Genomic DNA, 24,158 nt, shown 5'->3' with positions numbered 1-24,158 from the left:
ATGGATCTCCCAGAGAATCGAGGAGAACTTTGTATTGAGATCCAAAGAGAGAGAAGAAGCCATCTAGCTAATAACTATGGACCCGAAGGTCTGTGGTAAACTACTCACACATCATCAGAGGCGCTATGGTGTTGATGTAGAAGCCCTCCGTGATCGATTCCCCCTCCGGTGGAGCGCCGAAAAAGGCCCCAAGATGGGATCTCACGGGTACAGAAGGTTGCGGTGGTGGAAATAGGGTTTCGTGGTGCTCTCGGATGTTTTCAGTGTATATGAGTATATATAGGCGAAAGAAGTAGGTCGGTGGAGCCAGGAGGGGCCCATGAGGGTGGGGGGCGCGCCTACCCCCTGGGCGCGCCTCCTGTAAGTGCATCTAGTGCCCCTTAGTGATTTTGGTGTAGTAAGGACTTATAGGTTAAGGGAGTAATGCGTTTGTGAGTGTACACAGGTCTATAAATCTGTGAGGAGTTTGATATTTACAGAGAAAGTCGACCCCTAAAAATGAAGTTCTTCGACTGAAGACTTTGGTATTTATGAAGACTTTGAAAGTGAAGAAATTGGTGTGACCTTGAAGACTTGGTATTCATTTGAGGAACATGAAGCGTGAAGACTTTTGTTTTCGTAGTTTCATTTTCTCTTTCTTGAGTCATAGGAAACACCGTACTGTTAAAGGGGGTCGAGGAAATACTAAGGAAAAATTTCCATGTGATGCTCAACTCAAAATCCTACACCTACCAATCCCTTCGAGTGAAGCCATTGGAAATCTCATACAGTTCAGTCATATTCTTCAGTGACAGAGACGAAGTTCTTCTGGTCTCTGAGGAATTTGTTCTGACTGAGGAGTTAGGAATTCGCCAGTGCGGATTGCCTACACAGTGAGGAACATGATAGCCCTGAGGAATTTGATACTCAAATTTCCGACCGTTGCTGTGCTATGCGCCAGCTGTCCCAAAATATCTACCCACCTAACGGTCATATCATTGAAGGGCATTTATGTCTTATCATGTCGGGCTGCTCCCTAGGCTATAAATAGCCGCCCCCTACAACCACTAGCTGGTTGGCTGCTCCGAGAGAAACTGACACTTGTCATTTGAGAGCATCCCATCCTCCGAGGACTTTGAGCGAAAATCATCAAGTGAGGAAAACCCCAAACCCAAACACCTACAAACCCAAAGTGATTGAGCATCACTGAAGAGATTGATCCTGCGTGGATCCGACGCTTGTTACCTTTGAAGACTGTGCTTCTTCCAGACGGTTAGGCGTCATGGTCTAGAGCATCCAAGAGGAAATTGTGGATCGCCGAGTGACCGAGTTTGTGAAGGTTTGGAAGTCACCTGAAGACTTACCACGAGTGATTGGACGAGGTCTGTGTGACCTTAGTTCAAGGAGAATACGGTGAGGACTGTGTGTCCGGGACTGGTGTCCTCAGGTTTAAATACCTAGCCGCTCCAACCAGACGTACAACTGAGACAGCAGTTGGAACTGGTCTACCAAATCATTGTCTTCACCAAGCTAACTGGTTCTATTTCCTCAACTCTTTCATTTCCTCATTACTGTGTTGTTGCCTTGTTCATATCTGTGTTTGAAGACTTTGACTGAAGACTTTCTCAATTTCCTCAGTTCAATTTCCTCAGTCTGTTTGTCTTCATCCTGTGTTATCCTGTGTTTACGCTTTCTGTACTCTGTGCTTGTTTTCATTTCATCATGATGACTATGCTTGTGTTCTGCTATGCATACTTTTGAGTACTTATTCCGCTGCAAGTAGTTCTTCGCTAAGGAATTTCCTCACCCACAAATTCCTCTGTGAAGAATTCATAAAAATCGCCTATTCACCCCCCTCTAGTCGATATAACGCACTTTCAATTGGTATCAGAGCAAGGTACTCCCTTGTTCTGTGTGATTTTGGTTTAACCGCCTGGAGTTTTAGTTATGTCGACCGCAGGTATGAAGAAAGTGACATGTCCCATCTTTGACGGTCATGATTATCCCAAGTGGAAGGCCATGATGAAGAAGTGCCTCATGGCGATGAACAGCGAACTGTGGACCGTCACTGAGATTGGTCTTACCGATCTGTGCAAGACGGCGGAAGCTGATGACATTCGCAAGTACACTCTTCTCAACCTCACGGCGAAGGGCGTCATCTGCTCCTGTCTGTCTCAAAATCAGTTCAGGAACGTCATGCATCTCGATCATGCGAAGCTTATCTGGGACCGTCTCTCTGATGTCTATGAAGGTCATCGAACCCGTCATGATCCTTGGTTTGAGGACTTCAAGGAATCTCTCAAATCAATGACATTCGAACCAGAATCATCATCCTCCTCACCATGCCTTATGGCAGATGGTGAAAAGGTAACTGAATGCTATCTGTCTGAATCTAGTGATGATGAATCTGATGATGAATTAGGACCCAGTTATGTCAAACTTGTTTCCCTTGCCGCTAAACAACAAAGAGCTTTGGAAAAGGTTCAAAACATGCTTAGTAAGAGCGATGATATGTTGGGTGAAGAAATGGATCAGTCAAAAGCTTTGGCTGAAAGTCTTCAGAGACTTCATACTAAGTATGACACCCTTCAAGATCAACATAACACTCTCTTATCTGATCATGAGAAGCTTTCTTATGAATTTCTTCAAAGAAAGCAAGATCTTGAGAAGCTAAGAGTGAGTTATGAAGATCTTCAGAAGGAGCGCGATTCATTACTTGCTCAACAAATCAGCGCTGCTCAGGAAGAATTTGTTCCTCCATGTTTGAAATGCATTGAACGTGAATCTGCTAATTCTTCACCTGAATGTTCAAATGCTTCTAATGCTACAAATTCCTCAACTGTCTCTGCTATCATTAATTCCTCATCTGAGGACATTGCTAGTATCACTAACGATGCAGGGCTGAAGGAATTGTACATGACAGGCATGTACAAAAGCCTCAAAGGGCATCAGACTCTTTGTGATGTGCTTAAAAAGCAGATCCTCAACAGGAACCCTAGGAAAGAGGGTATTGCCTTTGAGAGGAAACTCAATGCTGATGGTACATATTGGAAGCCTGAGCAGTACCCCAAAACCTCATGGGTTGCTGCAAAGGGACCTCCAGTTGATCCATCTAATTTATCTGGCTTTACATGTGAATCTTCTCATTCTTCTGATGAGTCATTTGACTCCAACTACAAACTGTTTAAAAATCAGAATGGTGAAGTATTTGCTAGATATGTTGGCACTAACTGCAGGAACGGTTCCCCTATGAAGAAAATCTGGGTTCCCAAAAGGTGCCTTGAAAGTCTTCAGGTGAATGTCCTCATGACACCACCTGTGAAGAATAGGAACCCCAGATCAAATTCTTCATATGGACCAAATTCTTCATATGGATCCAAGTCCTCATACGGACCAAATTCCTCACATGGATCATATTCCTCAAGAGGATCAAAGTCCTCATATGAACATCATCGTGCTAACAACTCTGTTTCGCAGGGAAGAGCCAAGGGCTATGAATATGAGCATTATTCTTCTAATCATTATGTTCATAAGTCCTCGAAGAATTTCTCTGCTTATTCATATGCTTACCCTAACTTCTCTTATGTGAAACGAAATGGATTGGCTTCTATGCCACCTTTCTCATATGGAGCTCGCAGAGTGATGAACTCTTTGCCACCCCTTCAGATGTGGGTGGTGAAGAAAAAGAACTAATCTCTTCTGCAGGGTCAGGTCTCCAGACGTGCTTGAACGTCTGAAGAATTTGCTGGAGACCTGAAGAGTGCCTGAAAGGACGCAGGCTAATCATGAAGAAATGAACTTTCATTTCTCACGTCCTCATACTGTTTTAACTGTTGCATTGCTTGATGAAATTGGTCTGATGAATTGTGATGTCATATTCTTCACTGATGAAGTATATGAAGTTCGTAAGCTGCACTAATTCATCTGCAGGATGATCAACCCAAAGCCACTGAGTGGGTCCTCGATAGTGGATGTACAAATCACATGACTGGTGACAAGAATCTATTGATTGATGCTCCCTTATCACCATCGCATCTGAAGCATATCATCTTCGCTGACAAAGGCAAAAGTCAGGTATTGGGTCTAGGTAAGGTTGCGATCACAAAGGATCGACACATGGACAAAGTCATGCTTGTCGAGTCCTTAGGATACAACCTCATGTCTGTCTCAATGCTTTGTGATCTTGATATGGTAGTTGTCTTTGGCAAGTATCGTTGTGTTGTGGTTATGGAAGCTGACAATTCCAAAGTCTTCGAAGGCTTTAGGAGAGGAGACTTGTATATTGTTGATTTCTCTACAGGACCGCAACCAGCCGTGTGCCTACTTGCAAAAGCTTCAGAAGGTTGGCTATGGCATCGACGACTTGGTCATGCAGGCATGAGGAATTTGCACACGCTTGCAAAGAAGAAGCATGTCATTGGCATTGAGAATGTCAAATTCCTCAAGGATCACTTGTGTGGAGCTTGTGAAGCTGGAAAGATGACCAAGGCTAAGCATCCAGCGAAGACTATCATGACCACTACTCGACCATTCGAATTGCTTCACATGGACCTCTTTGGTCCTAACCATTACTCAGCTGTCACAAATGACGCATCTCTCTATGGGCTTGTTATTGTTGATGATTACTCTCGTTACACATGGGTACACATTGTTACTTACAAACATGAAGTGCAGGAAGTCTTCAAACGATTTTCCTCGAGGGCTTCAACCAACTTTGGTGTGAAGATCAAGCACATCAGAAGTGACAATGGAACTGAGTTCAAGAATTCTGGTCTTGATGACTATCTTGATGAACTTGGTATTACTCATGAGTTATCTGCTCCTTATACTCCTCAGCAGAATGGCGTCGTGGAGCGCAAGAACAGAACTCTTGTTGAGATGGCTCGCACTATGCTTGATGAGTACAAGACGCCTCGTCACTTCTGGATTGAGGCAATTTATACTGCGTGCCACATCATCAACAGGGTATATCTTCACAAATTCTTCAAGAAGACTGCCTATGAACTCCTCACTGACAAGAAACCCAATGTGAGTTATTTCAAAGTCTTCGGTGCTAAATGTTGGATTAGAGATCCTCATCACAATGCTAAATTTGCACCGAAAGCACATGAAGGTTTTATGCTTGGTTACGGAAAGGACTCGCACACCTACAGAGTCTTCAACACCGTTCTTCACAAGGTTGTTGAAACTGTAGATGTGCGGTTCGATGAAACTAATGGCTCGCAAAGAGAGCACCTACCCTCTGTGATAGATGAACCAGCACCTGAGGAAACTATCAAGTTCAAGGCTACTGAGGATGTCATTCCTACCGAAGAATCTGCTGAAGAATTCATTCCAGAACGTGAAGAACGTCGAGCTAATGCACCTGAAGAAATTGCTGAAGAAAATGGTGCTGAAGAAAATGCTGATCAAATTCCTCGACGACAACCTACTCATCCTCGCGTTGCAAAAGAAGTGCAAGTTGAGAAGATCATCGATGACATTGAAGCACCAGGTCCTCTCACACGCTCAAAAGCTTCACATTTATCTAACTTTTGTGGGCACTATGCTTTTGTCTCTATCACAGAGCCCACTAAGGTAGATGAAGCATTTCTGGAGCCTGAGTGGATTCAGGCCATGCAAGAAGAATTACATCAGTTCGAGCTCAACAACGTTTGGGAACTGGTCAATCGTCCAGATCCTCGCAAACACAATATCATTGGCACAAAGTGGATCTACCGCAACAAGCAAGATGAAAATGGCCTTGTGGTGAGGAATAAGGCACGGCTAGTAGCTCAAGGCTACACACAGGTTGAAGGAATTGATTTCGATGAAACTTTTGCACCTGTTGCTAGACTTGAAGCTATTCGCATATTACTTGCTTATGCTAACCATCATGATATCACTTTATATCAAATGGATGTGAAAAGTGCATTCCTCAATGGTAAGCTTGAGGAAGAAGTATATGTTGCTCAACCCCCAGGTTTTGAAGATCCTAAGCATCCTGACAAAGTCTTCAGACTAAATAAGGCCCTCTATGGCCTCAAGCAGGCCCCTCGGGCGTGGTATGATACTTTGAAGGAATTCCTCATGAAGAAAGGCTTCAAACCCGGTTCACTCGACCCTACTCTTTTCACTAAATCATATGATGATGAATTGTTTGTATGCCAAATATATGTTGATGATATCATCTTTGGCTGTACTGACCAACGTTATAGTGATGAATTTGCCTATATGATGAGTGAAGAATATCAAATGTCTATGATGGGAGAGTTGAAATTCTTCTTAGGTCTTCAAATTCGTCAACAGCGCAATGGCATATTCATATCTCAGGAGAAATACCTCAAGGATGTACTGAGGAAATTCGGCATGCAAGATTGCAAAGGCGTCAAAATTCCGATGCCCACAAATGGCCATCTGTGCACTGATGAAAATGGTATTGACTTCGATCAAAAGGTATACCGCTCCATGATTGGTTCTTTATTGTACTTATGTGCATCTAGGCCAGATATTATGCTTAGTGTTTGCATGTGTGCCCGATTTCAAGCTACACCGAAGGAATCACACCATAAGGCTGTGAAACATATTCTTCGATATCTAGCTCACACACCAACACTAGGATTATGGTACCCCAAGGGCTCGGCTTTTGATCTCGTTGGATATTCTGACTCTGACTATGCTGGTGATCGTGTGGATCGCAAGTCAACATCTGGTACATGTCATTTCCTCGGACGATCTTTGGTCTGTTGGTCCTCGAAGAAGCAGAACTGCGTATCACTGTCTACTGCTGAAGCTGAGTACATTGCTGCTGGTTCTTGCTGTGCTCAATTGCTGTGGATGAAGCAAACTCTCAAGGACTACGGCGTCAACGTGAAGAATGTGCCTCTCTTCTGTGACAATGAGAGTGCCATCAAGATTGCTCACAACCCAGTTCAGCACTCGAAGACAAAGCACATTCAGATTCGTCATCATTTTCTTCGCGATCATGTGTTGAAGGGCGACATTTCTATTGAGCATGTGAAGACTGAAGAACAGCTAGCCGATATCTTCACAAAGCCCTTGGATGAGAAGAGATTTAGCAAGTTGCGGTGTGAGCTAAATATCTTAGAATCTTCGAATGTTCTTTGAAAAGGACACTCATCCTAACACTTATGCAAAATTGATGACTTAGATGTGCAACACATGAAGAAACGTTTTTCTTCAATCAATGAAGAATAACACTCTAAGTGTGAAGAAATTAATGAAGAATTTGATTCTCAGAACCCTACGACAATTGTACGCGGTGTCTGAAATCATCATTCTTATACGGTGGGTCACGCCACCACAAAAGTTGAAAATCTTCAATTTGAGTTTTTCCTCAGTTTTGAAATTCCTCAGTTGTTCATATTCTTCAACTTTGCAAAATCTTCACTGTTTCCGTCGTTTTTCTTCATTGGCTATATATATATGAGTTTATGTCCTCTACAGCATTCACTTATGGCTAATTCTTCAAGTTGGTTTTTCTGCTAAGTGAATGTGATCGGACCCTTCCCCCTCTATGCTATACTCAACCCAATCTATTCACAAATTCTTCATGTGCGTTCTATTTGAAACTCGTTCAAAATCTTCACTGTGTCCTTGTCAGCTGAAGAATTTGCGAACGGAACTTTTAACTTATCTTATCCAAATTTTCGGCTTTGCCGCTCAAACCGTTCCGCTTCCCACGATATACTTATCTATTCACCCACGATCTAACACGATCTCCACTTCTCAGTACGTGGGTGACACATGTCAAGCGAATGAGAAGGGTCAGGGGCACGTTCGTCCAATTTCTTCGGGCGAACCGTTTTTCACCGTGGCTATAAATACCCCCTCTCCCCTTCCTCACTTCTTTTACTCCGCTCGACCTCTCTCCAGCTCGAGCTTCTCAAACCCTAGCGCCGCCGCTACATCATCGTCGCCGGTGAGGAAGAGCTTCACTGCCTCGACCTCGTCGCCGCCGTACTCACGCCGGCCGCGGAAATCTTCACTCCGCCGCCGCCGTAGCCGTCTTCCTCCGCCGAGTTAGGGCGTGGAAGATCTGCACAGACGAGCTTCACTTCTCCACATCCCAGTTCGTCGTGTTCTTCGTTGAGGGTAATTAAAAGCTACTTTTACTACCCTCTTTGATTCAAATGACTTCTACAAAATCTTCAAAGGTGTTTATTCCTCAAATCTTTCACACACTAAACACCTCACTTGTCATCTGTTCTTGATTCGTTTCTCTAAGCATCATTTTTCTTCAAGATTCCTCAATTGTGTGGATCTTCGATCTATACAACTCTGGAACCTAAGACAAAGAACGCTTAGTGAAATTCTTCAAGACTCATCTGGTCAAATTCCTCAAACTTGTTCTTTTTGAAAAACCTTCTGAGAACGCATATGACCTCTCCAAATTCCTCGCAACTATACTCTGTTCACAGGTACTCATGTCCGCTGCTGAATCACTAGGTTCTCATCAACTTAACTCATTTGCAGCGTTCCTCGAAGAAAAGTTGCATACTTCTTCAGAGAGTTCAATTGTTCAAATTCCTCAACTGAAGAAAATGGCTGATGGAAAGAAGCCACAGAAAGGAGGAAAGAGGCCTGAGGTCAATACTGCCTTTGAAATCCCTGAGGACATTTATGCTGGGTACTGCACACCCCCTGAGGAAGATAAGAATCAGCGCAAGGTGCGCATTCAGAGGATAGAAAGGAGATGGGCAAAAGAGTGGAGGGAGTACAGGTATGTGACTCCAAAATACATGAAGAAATTCGCTGTTACTCCTCCATGCTCAAGACCTCCATTGGCACCTGGCCAAGAGGCAGATCCCACTAGCATCAAGCGCGGTGAGGATTTCCTGAAGAATGGGCCAAGCGCCAGGCCAAGTTGGCCAAACAGGCAAAAGATGCAGTGAAGAAATTCAACGAAGATTCCACTGCTGCTGCTGCTGAGGCCTCTGTAAGGCCGAAGAAATCCATGGCAAAGAAGCCTGCGCACAAGCCAAGTGCCTCTTCTTCAATGCCCTCACGGCCAATTTCCTCAGCTAAGCCCTCACGGCCAATTCCTCAAGCCGCTCCTGCTCCTCCAAAGTCCTCAGCTGCTCCGACAAAATCCTCAGCACCTGTGCATCTCGCCACGTGCCAAAGGACTACAGGCATCTCTATTGCCTCAGGAGCTTCAGCTAGTTCCTCAGCTGCACCAAATTCTTCAACAGGACCCTCTCTGCTGAAGACAAAGACCACTGCTGGACGAGGCTCTCGCCCAAGTCCTCAGAAGAAGCAGGTCGCCTTCCAAGTGCCGTCTGAAGAAGACGAAGCTGATGATGAAGAACTTGCTGAAATCATCAGAGACAGGCAAGTCAGGGCCGCTAGAGCCAAGGGCACAAATGTGCCACTGCTTTTGGATCCAAAGTTGATCCTCGACTATATTGATCTCTGGCACAAGGACCCAAACACTCCTATGCCTGATTTCAAGTTGACACCTGGCCAAAGTCACATGCTGACCCATTTCATCAGTGAAGAAAAATGGAAATATGAGAAGGCCAGGCAGCTCAAGAAAGCACAGTACAGGAAGGAGAAGTTCCTGAAGAACAACGTTGTCTCTATGACAACTGATGAACTTGTAAAGATCCAGTCTGAAATCAAAGTCCTCAGCGATGATTTCAACGCTTACTATGCTGATTGGAAAGGAGCCAAGGTCAGGTTCGTCAATCTGACGAAGACACTCACTTCAAGTGCCGCTGCCCTTGTGCATATTGAAGTCACTCCGGCTGAAGCATCTGCTCAGCAAACTGAAGAACATGCCAGCACCGCTAATGACAATCATGCTGCTGAAGACAATGTGAGTTCCAGGGCTGATGACTGCATTCCAGCCGCTGATGAAATTGCCAGGGCACCCACTAGTGGTGCGCCTGAAGAAAATGAAGAGGTCAGGGCAACTGCATCAGTTGTGCCTGAAGAAACTGAGCCACATTCCTCAGCTCCTTCTGCACCTATTGCAACTCCAATCCTTCCATCTGCATCAAATGTGAAGAAGACCAAGGCTGCAGAGCGTGCAGCTGTGAAGAAAAGGAAAGCATCAACTCCTTCAGATTCTTCAGCACCGAAGAAGATGAAGAAATTGACCAGCTCGTTTGCAAATCCAATTGATGTTGTTCCAATTTCCTCCATGCCATCAAAGGACCTTGTTCCTTTTGATGAAGAATATGTGATCCCTAGCGGATCTGATGAAGAAACTCCTTCTGCTGCTACGTCAGAGCAGATGGATGAAGAAATTGAAGTGGATGAAATCCCTTCAACCCCAGTTGTTTCCTCGCCTATGCCCCAGTTTACTACTGAAGAGGCCGGCGTTGAAGAAATTGAAGATGAAGATGTGGACATTGGCTGTACCGCACCAGTGATGAATGATGACTTTTGGGAAAGTCAGCACCCCAATTCTCCACTCTTCACTCCACTGCAGCAAATTCCTCAGTCCCCAGTCACTACAGTTCAAATGGGATCTGATGAAGCTCATGAAGATATTCCAGCCGCTAGTGCTGAAGAAAATGAAAATGAAGAATTCAAGAACCAGGCTGCCACTGAAGAGGAACCGGAAATTCCTCAGCCCGAAGAACCTGAGATTGCGATTCCTGAGGTTGTGATGCAACTCACTGACACTCCTCTGCCCAAGCCATAGGATCCATTCTCCAGGAAGCAAAAATTCAAGAGTGATGCCTTCTTTGGCGAGCATGTATTCTTCACTGATTACAACCCTTATGACTCTGCTCGCATAAGGAAGAGGCGTTTCTGGACTGCCAGCTAGGCAAATTTCTATTCCTCAGTGTTGTTCAACAAAGACAAAGTCTTCGATCATGAGCACATTCCTCACGTGGATATGGAATCTCTGCCATGCTTTGAGCCAGTCCTCAGTGTTCTTCACGACGCTGGACTGTTAAATTTCTGCACTGACATATGTGATTGGAATGAAGAGCTAATTCTTCAATTTTATGCAACACTGCACATCACCGGAAATTCTGAAGATGTGAATTCATGGGTGCTGGAGTAGATGTCTCAAAACACTAACTACAAGGCACCAGCTACTGAATTGCTTCGTGCCTTACCACTTAGTCCGCCCCTTGAAGGTGCTTGTTGCGTCTACAATGAACCTGAGCTTACCGATCACTACATGCAAGTGCTGATGAAGCCTTTGAAGCCAGGTCAGGCCCCAAGAACAAAATTCCTTGTGAAGGAATTGCTGTATGTGCCTCGGACTGTCTATCGCATACTGACGAAGACATTGAGTCCTATCAAGGGCCACGACTCAAATGAAGAATAAGTAGTTGGCATCATGAAGAATCTGCTTTTCAATATCATTCATGGCGTTCCCGTCAACTTCCATGATTTCTTCATGAGGACTCTGGCCAATGTCGCTATGTCACCATTTGAGTTGAAGCCTTATGCACCATGGATTATGAGATTCATCAGGACAAGGTCTTCACTCAACTATAAAGCTGATACACTTAACCATTGCAGCTACTTGCCCCCAATTGAAGTCCTCAAACGGACATTTTCCTCAGCTGATGAAAAGGGCAAGGCTACGGCTGTAATTGATGAAGGCATTCGTCCATTGGATGGACAATTTCGCAAGGCTGCATCCTACTCCACCAATGATGACTCTGCCACCCATGACTCTGCCGCCAAACGCACCCAAGCAAAATCCTCAAGGCACAGCACCCAGGGTGATGACTGACCGTGAGCTTCTCCTCAGTCTTCACCAGAAGGTTGATCGCAATCATAAATGGGTCAAGCGTCAGTTTGGTTCAATTCTTCACAACATGACTGCTACCCACAATGCAGTGAATAAAAACCACTACTACCTTCATGAAACCCTCAACCGCACCTGGGCTGTTCTGTCTCAAGTCTATAGTGAAGAAGATCTGAAGAAAATGGGTCTCAAGGAAGATCTTGACTGGGCTGCACCTCCTCCGAAGAAGTACAAGAAGGTCAAGGTTCCTTCCTTGGTGGCCAGCTCCTATTCTTCATCACGTGACACTGATGAACATGAAGACTTGGACGACACTGCGGCAGGCCCTACTCCAACAAACGACCCCAACAACGCTGACGCTCCTTCATCACCTTGATATTCTTCAGGGGCGTTAGTCCTCATTTTCGACCCTTTTGGTCATTCGATGACAAAGGGGGAGAAATTTGAGTTAGTCTTCAAGCGGGTCTATCTTATATGGTCGTTTTTTTCTAAGTTGCAACTCTCGTTCTTCTGATGACCTTGTTGGATTGAGTTGTAAACTTAAACTCTATGGTGGCCTGATACTTTTGTTGTTTTCTTCTGCATGCTTATTACTCGTTAATATTATTGCACGCATGCTGAATTACATCAGTCACCGTATTTCATCATGCATTTCAAATTCTTCATATATTATGTCAAATGCGTATATGAATTACAAGATATAGGGGGAGATCTCCATGATTCAACTCTTCAAGTGTGCATTGCTTCAAAAGCAAATTCCTCACTATGCACATCTTCAGGGGGAGTTCTTCTATATCTTGCAATCAAATTCCTCAATATCAGTATTTACACTTCATATGTTTATACCCGTTGAAAACTTAACCTATATTGTCATCAATCACCAAAAAGGGGGAGATTGTAAGTGCATCTAGTGCCCCTTAGTGATTTTGGTGTATTGAAGACTTATAGGTTAAGGGACTAATGCGTTTATGAGTGTACACAGGTCTATAAGTCTATGAGGAGTTTGATATTTACAGAGAAAGTCGACCCCTAAAAATGAAGTTCTTCGACTGAAGACTTTGGTATTTCTGAAGACTTTCTGAAGACTTTGAAAGTGAAGAAATTGGTGTGACCTTGAAGACTTGGTATTCATTTGAGGAACATGAAGCGTGAAGACTTTTGTTTTCGTAGTTTCATTTTCTCTTTCTTGAGTCATAGGAAACACCGTACTGTTAAAGGGGGTCGAGGAAATACTAAGGAAAAATTTCCATGTGATGCTCAACTCAAAATCCTACACCTACCAATCCCTTCGAGTGAAGCCATTGGAAATCTCATACAGTTCAGTCATATTCTTCAGTGACAGAGACGAAGTTCTTCTGGTCTCTGAGGAATTTGTTCTGACTGAGGAGTTAGGAATTCGCCAGTGCGGATTGCCTACACAGTGAGGAACATGATAGCCCTGAGGAATTTGAACTCAAATTTCCGACCGTTGCTGTGCTATGCGCCAGCTGTCCCAAAATATCTTATCCACCTAACGGTCATATCATTGAAGGGCATTTATGTCTTATCATGCGGGCTGCTCCCTAGGCTATAAATAGCCGCCCCCTACAACCACTAGCTGGTTGGCTGCTCCGAGAGAAACTGACACTTGTCATTTGAGAGCATCCCATCCTCCGAGGACTTTGAGCGAAAATCATCAAGTGAGGAAAAACCCCAAACCCAAACACCTACAAACCCAAAGTGATTGAGCATCACTGAAGAGATTGATCCTGCGTGGATCCGACGCTTGTTACCTTTGAAGACTGTGCTTCTTCCAGACGGTTAGGCGTCATGGTCTAGAGCATCCAAGAGGAAATTGTGGATCGCCGAGTGACCGAGTTTGTGAAGGTTTGGAAGTCACCTGAAGACTTACCATGAGTGATTGGACGAGGTCTGTGTGACCTTAGTTCAAGGAGAATACGGTGAGGACTGTGTGTCCGGGACTGGGTGTCCTCAGGTTTAAATACCTAGCCGCTCCAACCAGACGTACAACTGAGACAGCTGTTGGAACTGGTCTACCAAATCATTGTCTTCACCAAGCCAACTGGTTCTATTTCCTCAACTCTTTCATTTCCTCATTACTGTGTTGTGCACTTGTTCATATCTGCGTTTGAAGACTTTGACTGAAGACTTTCTCAATTTCCTCAGTCTGTTTGTCTTCATCCTGTGTTATCCTGTGTTTACGCTTCTGTACTCTGTGCTTGTTTTCATTTCATCATGATGACTATGCTTGTGTTCTTCTATGCATACTTTTGAGTACTTATTCCGCTGCAAGTAGTTCTTCGCTAAGGAATTTCCTCACCCACAAATTCCTCAGTGAAGAATTCATAAAAATCGCCTATTCACCCCCCTCTAGTCGATATAACGCACTTTCACCTCCCTACCTCGTGGCCGCCTCGTTGCCTCCTTGACGTCCACTCCAAGTCTCCTGGGTTGCATTTGTTCCAAAAATAACTCTCCTGAAGGTTTCATTCCGTTTGATATTCCTTTTCTGCGAAACACTGAAATAGGCAAAAAAACAGCAATTTGCACTCGGGCTTTGGTTAGTAGGTTAGTCCCAAAAACAATATAAAAGTGCATAATAAAGCCCATTAAACATCCAAACAGATAATATAATAGCATGGAACAATCAAAAATTGTAGATACGTTGGAGACATATCACATAATATTCTTGGTCATCTTTATAATATCTTTCTTGAAAATGATGGATCGGAAAATTGTGCTCAGTTGTTAGAAGAAGAATTCAATAAAATGCTTGGCACAAAATATTTGAATGATGAGCATGATTGCAATGTTGTTAGTATGAATTCTTTGAATATCCAAAATACTAATGATGATTGCACAAGTCATGGCAAACATGTTTCTTATAAGCATGTCACTTTTTGTGGAGTGAATTGGCAGTGCCTTTGCACACCAAAAAGGGAAGATAGATTTTGTAAGAAGCATAAATATTTGGAAACAAAAATGTTGCCAGAGAGGCTAGATGATTGTGCTGAAAGATGTAATTTTTTCGGCCATCCTTGTGAACTTTGCAATGAACATGGTCATTTAAATCTTCAATGCAGATTCTTTCATGATCAAATAGTGTCCAAAAATTGTGATAACTTGATTACCCTTGAGCATCATAAAGAGCTTAGTCTTCTTTTGGGGTATGAAGAAATGAAACTTATGACTAAGGATATTCCAAAATTTAATCTTGATAGATTTCTTGATTTTGATCTAGAGGAAATTTATATGTTTTGTGCGGTGAATTGCATTGAGAATCCTTATATTGCCAACTATCTAAAGTCAAGAAAACAAATGGAATATGAAGAGAGTACTAATGAAAGGGAAAATGTTTCCCAAAACCCTCCTAGTGTTTATTATGATGAATCAGGTAACGAGGAGGAGCTTCCTATCCAACCAATCTCATCAATAAGAAGCTTGGAAAGATTAATTAAACCCACACATGATGTGGTGAAGAAGAAGAAAAGAAGAAAGAAGAGAGGTAAAAAGGTATCTCTCCCAAATAATGTTGCTCCTACTATTTTTGTGCCTCGTGAAAATGAATCAAAAATAATTTTGGAAGATGATACACTTGATGATGATTTTGTTATGCCTATTGCTTGTTGTGATGATTATGATTGGGAAGATAATGATACTTCTTATAATATTGGAAATCTTTTTGGCACCAACTTGGGAAATTATGAAGATACACTACTGGAATCAGCTAATTTGCCATCTGCCAGCTCTTTGCCGTCTGCTAGCAGATGGCAAAGAAGGTCTTTGCCATCAGCTACCCAAAAGCAGACGGCAAAGAAATGGCAGACGGCAAAACAAGCCTTTGCCATCAGTCACTTCTTTGCCGTCAGCTGGCGGACGACAAAGAATCTTTGCCATCAGCTGGCGGACGGCAAAGGACGGCAAAGAGAGAGGTGGCCCCCCACTAACGAGCCGTTTACGGAAAAAAAACGCCCCCTCTTTGCCGTCTGCTAGCAGACGGCAAAGAGACAAAACAGCGGACGGCAAACCAGATCCACACCCACCCCCCCCCGCCCGTTATCTCTTCTCTCCCTCTCTCCTCCCCGGCGCCCACCAGATCCACACCCACCGCCCCCCGCCCGTTATCTCTTCTCTCCCTCTCTCCTCCCCGACGCCCACCAGATCCACACCCACCGCCGCCCCCGCCGCCCGGCGCCGCGCCCGCCGCCCGGCGCCGCGCCCGCCACCCGGCGCTGAACCCGCCCTGCCGCCCGGTGCCGCCTCCGCCCCGCCACCCGCTGCCCGGCGTCGCCCTGCCACCCGCCGCCGTCCGGCGCCGCCCCCGCCTCCCGGAGCAGCCCCCACCACCCCTCCGCCCCCACCCCACCCGCCGACGCCCCGCCACGTGCCGCCCGGCGCCGCCCACGTCACCGGCCCACCCGCCCCACTGCGTCCTCCTGCGACCACGTGTGACCCTCCCCTGCGGCTAGGGTTTCGGCCACCACATCGCCGGCGTGGCTCCGGTGTTGCTCCGGTGACTCAGGTGAGTCTCTTCACTCCTCCTCGTCACATCCATCCCTCTCTTTCTCACCGCTGATTTGGCATGTGCAACCAAAGTGGACGGACCACATTTAGGTCCGGTCGCCGTGAGGATCCTCCGGCGGTGCTGGATGTGCCGTGGCGCGGTGGTGCCCCTGGGTGGCGCCTCCGTGCTGCGGTGCCCCTGGTTGGCGCCTTCGTGCCCGTGCTCTCACTGGTGCCGCCGTTGTGGTGCTCTCTGGCAAGCTCCGGCTTGTTGTGGTGGTGTTGGTTGTGATGCTGGTCACACCATAGTGATGGTGTGGCTGCATCCTACTTCGGCTACAACTCCTTTTGGTGAGCTTCTCCTTGCTCCCCTCCTGATCTCTCTAATGCATAGCTCTAGCTCTTGATCTTGTTGGATGTGAGGCTCTATTAGCTGTGGTTAGCTGCTGTAGATGAGCATCAACTTGTATTGGAGCTCTCTGTGATGGATTCTTGCTGTGTCAGGGTTTTGGTCAGTGACCATCTATGTGTATTTGTGAAGTATATATACTCCTGTACTGCTCTGTTCTGTTTAGTTGATCCTGGAGTTGTTACTTTGGTCAGTTACTTTACTCATGAACGGATACTCACTTGTTCTTAGTTATTTTACTTCTAATACTGATATGAACAGATACCACTTGGTTTGGCTATTCCTATTTGTCTCTTTCTAATAGCCTATGAACAGATGCTATACTTGGTTTTGGCTGTTACTTTCCTAGTTTTCTACTGATAAGACAGATACTACATCTGATTTGGGCAGTGATGCTGGTCTGAGCCCCCCTCTCTTAGGCTTAATTTACATGTGACTATCCCTGTGCTGTGATGAACTAGCCCTGGCACTTCCAGGCTATCTGAGCACATAATCCCTCAAGTATACCTTGAGGTCTTCTGTAGCTCTCCTTAATAGTTATCTCTTCTAAGCTGGTGGTGGTTGGATGTGTTGGGACTTGGTCTGGTTGGCTGGTTGTGATGTATATCTCCTCCTGGAGCTTTGTTTTTGGCGTTGCACAGTGACATGTACCTATTGTCACTAGACAAAACTGATTGTGGTGATGAAGTCTAATCTTTGGCTTTAATCACTAGTTTTTAGTTGGCTTAATTCCTGGAGCTAGTACTAATAGTGGTCTTTGTGTTGGCATTTAACTTACTGCTAATTGTGGTGGCTTCTTGATTGGGTCCTTGGCTGGTTCTCTCCTTTGGCTCTTTGGTATTGGTTTACTCTATTTGGCTTTATAATTAAGATCACTTTGAAAATCAGGATCTTAACTAAGATTATCTTGATCTCAAGTACTGGCTCCTACAGCATTGCATTTCACCAAGTGAAATGCTACATTTCTACTCCTAACCCATTCTCTCTTTCTTAGTGTTTTTGTTATGCAGGTTGGAAGAAAAGAAGAAGATCCGGAGAAGATCTTAGTAATAAGATAGTTTTTTAGGAAAATAGATATTTAGTTTTAGATCATTCCTTGTAATATTTGTTGGATATGTGTTGGATATATATGTGTTCATGACTATATATTGGTAACTTGTGTTGGATATATATGTGTTCATGAGTATTGGTAATATGTGTTGGATATGCTATATTGGTCATATATATATATCTGTGTCTGATTTTCTGTGAAAATGAATTGATATAAGAAGAAACAGAATTAATGCCTATTTGGTCTCTTTGCCATCTGCCAACAGATGGCAAAGAGCCTGCAGCCTTTGCCGTCAGCTGGCGGACAGCAAAGGCTGCCGTTAGCCACCTAACGGACGCTAACACTACTCATTTTGCCGTCCGCGGCAGACGGCAAAGGCGCCTTTGCCGTCAGCCGCCGAAAGCAGACGGCAAAGTAGGTCTTGGCCGTAGCCTACTTTGCCGGAGTCTTTTGCCGTCCGCGGCTGACAGCAAAGGCCTTTGCCGTCCGCCGTTCATGCCTTTGCCGTCCGCCGTGGCAGACGGCAAAGTAGCTGATTCCTGTAGTGATAGCAATTGTTATACCGTTGGTGCCATTCATACTATTAATGATGAGAATGATTATGCTTATGATATGCCAAGCCACAAGCTTGGGGATGCTATGTTTGATGATAATGACATGTTTGAGAATTTATTTGCTGCAATTAATGTTTATCCCAAGCTTGGGGAGGCTCTTAATGAAGATGATCTTTTTATCCCCCTTACTTTGAATGATCAAATTTGCTATGATGATTGCATGCCTCCTACCTATGATGATTATTGTGATGATACTTATGTTATAAAAAGTAGTGATAATTATTGTCATAACTTTGATTATCCCTTTGTTGAACATTACTCTTTTAATGTGGGAACACTTTATGGTATTCGAGCTTCCTATGATACTCCCACTATTATGAATGAGAATAGAATTGCTTATATGGAGAGTAATAAATTTTCTATGCTTATGGATCATGAAAAGAATGTTTTATGTGATGGTTATATTGATTAATCTATCCATGATGCTACTGAAAATTATTATGAGAGAGGAACTTATGCTTCATGATGCTCTTGTTATGTTTCAAGTCTTATCTTTTATGCGAGCATCATTGAAATCATCATGCCTAGCTAAAAGGCATTAAAGAAAAGCGCTTGTTGGGAGACAACCCAACACTTTTACTTACTGTTTTTGTGTGTTAACATGATTATGCTACTGTAGTGATCATGTTTTATTGCTTAGTTTCAATAAAGTGCCAAGTAAAGCCTTTGGGATCATGTTGGGTGATAGTTGATTTGACCCTGCTGAAAAACAGAAACTTTTGTGCTCACAACAATAAGTCTCATTTTTAACATAAGAGTGATATTGAGTTGATTCTTTTTGCAGAAGTTTAATATACAAATTTATCACGTGTTATAATTTGTTTCATAATTTTTGGAGTAGCAGAAGTATGGTTTGAGTCCAGATCATTACAGACTGTTCTGTTTTTGACAGATTCTGTTTTCAATGCATAGTTTGTTTGTTTTCTAGTTTCTATGGCTTATATTGCTCAATATAAATTGTGGAAATGATATGCTACAGTAGGAATTGTGTGGAAACAATTATGAATCTTGTCTTTGACAGTACCAAAGTGAAATGGTTTGCTCTTTATCATACTAACCTATCTCACAAAGTTCCATTAAGTTTTGTGTGATTGAAGTTTTCAAGTTTTGGGTGAGATGACGATATGAGGAGAATAAGGAGTGACAAGACCCTAAGCTTGGGGATTCACAAGGCACCCCAAGGTAATATCCAAATAAGATCCAAGCAACTAAGCTTGGGGATGCCCCGGAAGGCATCCCCTCTTTCGTCTCCAACATTGTCGGTAACCTCACTTGGAGCTATGTTTTCATTCGTCACATGACATGAGTTTTACTTGGAGCGTCAATTTATTTTGTTTAGATTTGCTTTCTATTACTTAGAATAATTTTTTGCATCTTTCTTTTCAAAAAAAATTTCAAGGATAGCCTTCACCATGCTTATTTTGCAAGTATACATGTTGCTGTTTGAAAATAGAAAGTTTATGGATGTTGCAAAAACTCCCGAGGAAAGTTAGAATGTGATAAAACGTTGAAACTTTTTGCATAATAAGCTCTGATAAATTTTCTACAGTGTGGTAGAATTTCATAATGTTTGGAGTTAGGGAAGTATTGATACTCTTGCATTCTTTACAGACTGTCTGATTTGGCAGATTGCTGTTATGTTTGCATTGTTTGCATATGTTTGCTTGTTTAATGATTCTATTTAAGGATAGGAGTATTAAATATGCAGAGGCATTTAGTATGCAATGTTAAATAATATTTTTTGTGATTTGCTACAGTAGAGTATGATGAAGTTTTTGCATTGGTTTATACTAACTTATCTCACGAGTTCTTGTTGAGTTTTGTGTGGATGAAGTTCTTAAGATTTAGGGAAACCGAGATATAAAAAGGAATTAAGGAGACACAAAAGCTCAAGCTTGGGGATGCCCAAGGCACCCCAGGTTAATATTCCAATAAGTCTCAAGCATCTAAGCTTGGGGATGCCCGGTAGGCATCCCACCTTTCTTCTTCAACAATTATCGGTCAGTATCGGTTGAGCCTAAGTTTTTGCTTCTTCACATGAGTTGTGCTATTCTTCGAATGTCATTTTATTTTGTTTTGCTTGCTGTTTTAATAAATTACTTAGATCTGAAAGTTTTTAAATAAGAGAGAGTCCTCAAATAGCTACCTATTTACTTAACTACTCGTTTGATCTTCACTTATATCTTTTTGGAGCAGTTTGTCATTTACTCTTGTGCTTCACTTATATCCTATGAGTAAATTGTTGAATAAATTGAATGTCATGAAGTTGAAATCATATCATGCCTAGTGGTAACTTCACATTTGGTTTTAGAAAGTGAAACCTTTTGAGGCTTGACAATCACAATATTGGTCATACAAGCAATTCACGAATAATTAGTATAAGGAAGAGAACTTTCACGTGCAAATACACTATCCTAGAAATCTTTTGTGATTGTGAGCCCCGATCAAAATAATATATGCCAAAATTGTTGACGTTAGACAAGGAAGACAATGTAATGTTTTATGTTTATTCATATTCACATAGAAGTCATATTGTCATAGATCCTTCAACATGTGGTGCTTTCCCCCCATCTTTGCTAGCCAAAAATTCCGCACCAAGTAGAGATACTACTTGTGCATCCAAAAATCCTTAAACCCAAATATTATTTTCAAGAGTCCACCATAGCTACCTAAGGATTGAATAAGATTCTTCAAGTAAGTTTTCATCGGTGCAATAAGGCAATAAAAATTGCTTCTAAAAATGTAAGATCATTTAGTGTAAGAGAAAATTGAGCGTTGTACGAACTTGTGATGGTAAAGCAATAAAAGCGACAGACTGCATAATAAAGGTTGCCATCACAAGGGGCAATATAACATCACGTTCTTTTGCACTAAGGGATTGAGCATACAAACAAATAAGCGCATGGCAACCTCTGCTTCCCTCTGCGAAGGGCCTATCTTTTACCTTTCAGTATTTACTTTTATGCAAAGAGTCAAAGTTTTTCTCTCTATTCCTTTTTATTTTTCTCCTTTGCCAACCATCATGTGGTGAGGAAAGATCTAGGCACATATGTCCAGTTGAATATGGGCAGCATGAGTTATTATTGTTGACATCACCCTTGAGGTGAATATTTTGGGAGGCAAAACAATAAGCCCCTAGCTTCCTATGTGTCCGGTTGAAATGTTTTGCCCATGTGTTTGCGGTGAGTGTTAGCAATCATAGAAGACTATATGATGGTTGAGTATGTGGAGCTCTTACTTAAACTCTGTTGAATAAGTTCAATTGCAATTGCTTGGTGACTAAGAGCATAGGTTGTTGAGATTCAAGAGAGTTCATTGTTTGAACCTTAACATGTGAATTGGTTGCTACTATAACATGAGAAGTTTTATAAGAAAGAATTGTTGTTATGATGCTAGGAAAAGTGATTGAAATTATCATTGATCAAACTTATGCACTTTGCTAGCATTCACACTTCGTAAATTATTTCTTTTATCATTTACCTACTCGAGGACGAGTAGGAATTAAGGTTGGGGATGCTGATACGTCTCCAACGTATCTATAATTTATGAAGTATTCATGCCAATATATGATCATTCTTGGATGTTTTACAATCATTTTATAGCAACTTTATATTTTTTTTGGGACTAACCTATTGACCCAGTGCCCAGGGCCAGTTGCTGTTTTTTGCTTGTTTTTTACATCGCAGGAAATCAATACCAAACGGAGTCCAAATGCAACGAAACTCCACTGTGATTTTTATGGACCAGAAGACACCCATTGGACCAGAGCAGCACCTCGGAGTGCCCCGAGGGGGGCAGAACCCACCAGGGCGCGCCGAGGTGAGTTGTGCCCACCTCGGTGGCCTCCCGCACCCCTTCTTTGCACTATAAATTCCCAAATATTCCGAAACCCATCGGGGTAGACGTAGATCAGAAGTTCCGCTGCCACAAGGCTCTGTAGCCACCGAAAACCAATCTAGACCCGTTCCGGCACCCTGCCGGAGGGGGGGAATCATCACCGGTGGCCATCTTAATCATCCCGGCGGCCACCACGATGAGGAGGGAGTAGTCCACCCTCGGGGCTGAGGGTTTGTACCAGTAGCTATGTGTTTAATCTCTCTCTCTCTCTCTCTTGATCTATATCATGGGTTTGTTAATATAGTCGGATCATATGATGTTTCTACCCTCTATACTCTTGTTATGATGAATTAAATCTTTACCCTTCAAAGTTTTGTCTTGTCGGATTGAATATTCATAGATGAGAACACATGATATATGTCTTGCAATATGAATACTTGAGGTGACAATGGGGTATCATATTGATTCACTTGATATGTGTTATGGCATTCAACTCGCGGATTCCCGCGGTGATATTGGGGTAATCTATGCATAGGCGTTGATGCACGTTTTTCTCCGACGGAAACTTTGGGGTCTCCTTGTAGTTCTTTGTGTGGATTGAGTTGTTTGAATATGAACTTGCTTTGGTGTTATCTTAGTAAGAACTCTTGATTAGATCGATCGGAAAGAATAGCTTGCGTTACTCTAGTACGAACTCTAGGATAGATTGATCGGAAAGAATAGCTTTGAGGTGGATTCGTACCCTACAAACAATTCCTATCTTTTGTTCTCCGCTAATAGGAACTCGGGAGTGATTCTTTGCTTCACTTTGAGGAATAATCATATGATCCAACTATGTTAGCATTGTTGACAAATTGCGCTAGCGAAAGTACGGACCCTAGGCCTCTTTTTCAAGCATTGCAATCCCGTTTTTGTGCCCGTTTACTAAATGACACCTTGCTGTTTTTATTTATTCAGATTATAAAAATATATTTCTACCATCAATATTACACTTTTATCACCATCTCTTCGCCGAACTAGTGCACCTATACAATTTGCCATTGTATTGGGTGTGTTGGGGACACAAGAGATTTCTTGTATTTGGTTGCATGGTCGTTTGAGAGAGACCACCTTCGTCCTACACCTCTCACGGATTGATAAACCTTAGGTCATCCACTTGAGGGAAAATTGCTACTGTCCTACAGAACTCTGCGCTTGGAGTCCCAACACGTACCTACAAGAATAAAGTTGCGTAGTAGACATCATGCGTCAAGGACATAATTCTTCTATGCAGCAATGAGGATAATCCTCAAGTTACGGACCTAGTCCGTGTAGTTGCTGCCATCATCTTTCAACTTAGCTTTCTCTAGGAACGCATTAAAATTCAAAGGAACGGTAGCACGGGCCATTGATCTACAACATAGATATGCAAAAACTATCACGACTAAGTTCATGATAAATTAAGTTCAATTAATCATATTACTTAAGAACTCCCAATTAGATAGACATCCCTCGAGTCATCTAAATGATCACGTGATCGAAATCAACTAAACCATGTCCGATCATCACGTGAGATGGAGTAGTTTTTAATGGTGAACATCTCTATGTTGATCACATCTACTATATGATTCACGTTCGGCCTTTCGGTCTCAGTGTTCCGAGGCCATGTCTGTACATGCTAGGCTCGTCAAGTTTAACCATAGTATTCCACACGTGCAAAAATGTCTTGCACCCGTTGTATGTGAACTTAGAGCTTATCACACCGATCATCATGTGGTGTCTCGGCACAACGAACTGTCGCAACGGTGCATACTCAGGGAGAACACTTATAGCTTGAAATTTTTAGTGAGGGATCATCTTATAAGGCTACTGCTGTACTAAGTAAAATAAGATGTATAAAAGATAAACATCACATGCAATCAAAATATGTGACATGATATGGCCATCATCATCTTGTGCTTTTGATCTCCATCTCCAAAGCACTGTCATGATCTCCATCGTCACCGGCTTGACACCTTGATCTCCATCGTAGCATCGTGGTCGTCTCGCCAACTACTGCTTCTA

The 24,158-nt window shown here is 43.0% G+C and overlaps 1 pseudogene; it reads left to right on the top strand.

Moving 5' to 3' along the window:
• The first annotated feature begins 1,941 nt into the window (after positions 1-1,941).
• LOC123076314 (uncharacterized) overlaps positions 1,942-24,158 on the top strand; it is a 107,493-nt pseudogene continuing 85,276 nt past the window's right edge.

This window comes from Triticum aestivum, chromosome 3D (genome assembly GCF_018294505.1).
Source record: "Triticum aestivum cultivar Chinese Spring chromosome 3D, IWGSC CS RefSeq v2.1, whole genome shotgun sequence".
NCBI lineage: Eukaryota > Viridiplantae > Streptophyta > Magnoliopsida > Poales > Poaceae > Triticum > Triticum aestivum.
Note: the sequence above shows the minus strand (reverse complement) of the source record. Positions and strands in the feature narration are given on the sequence as shown.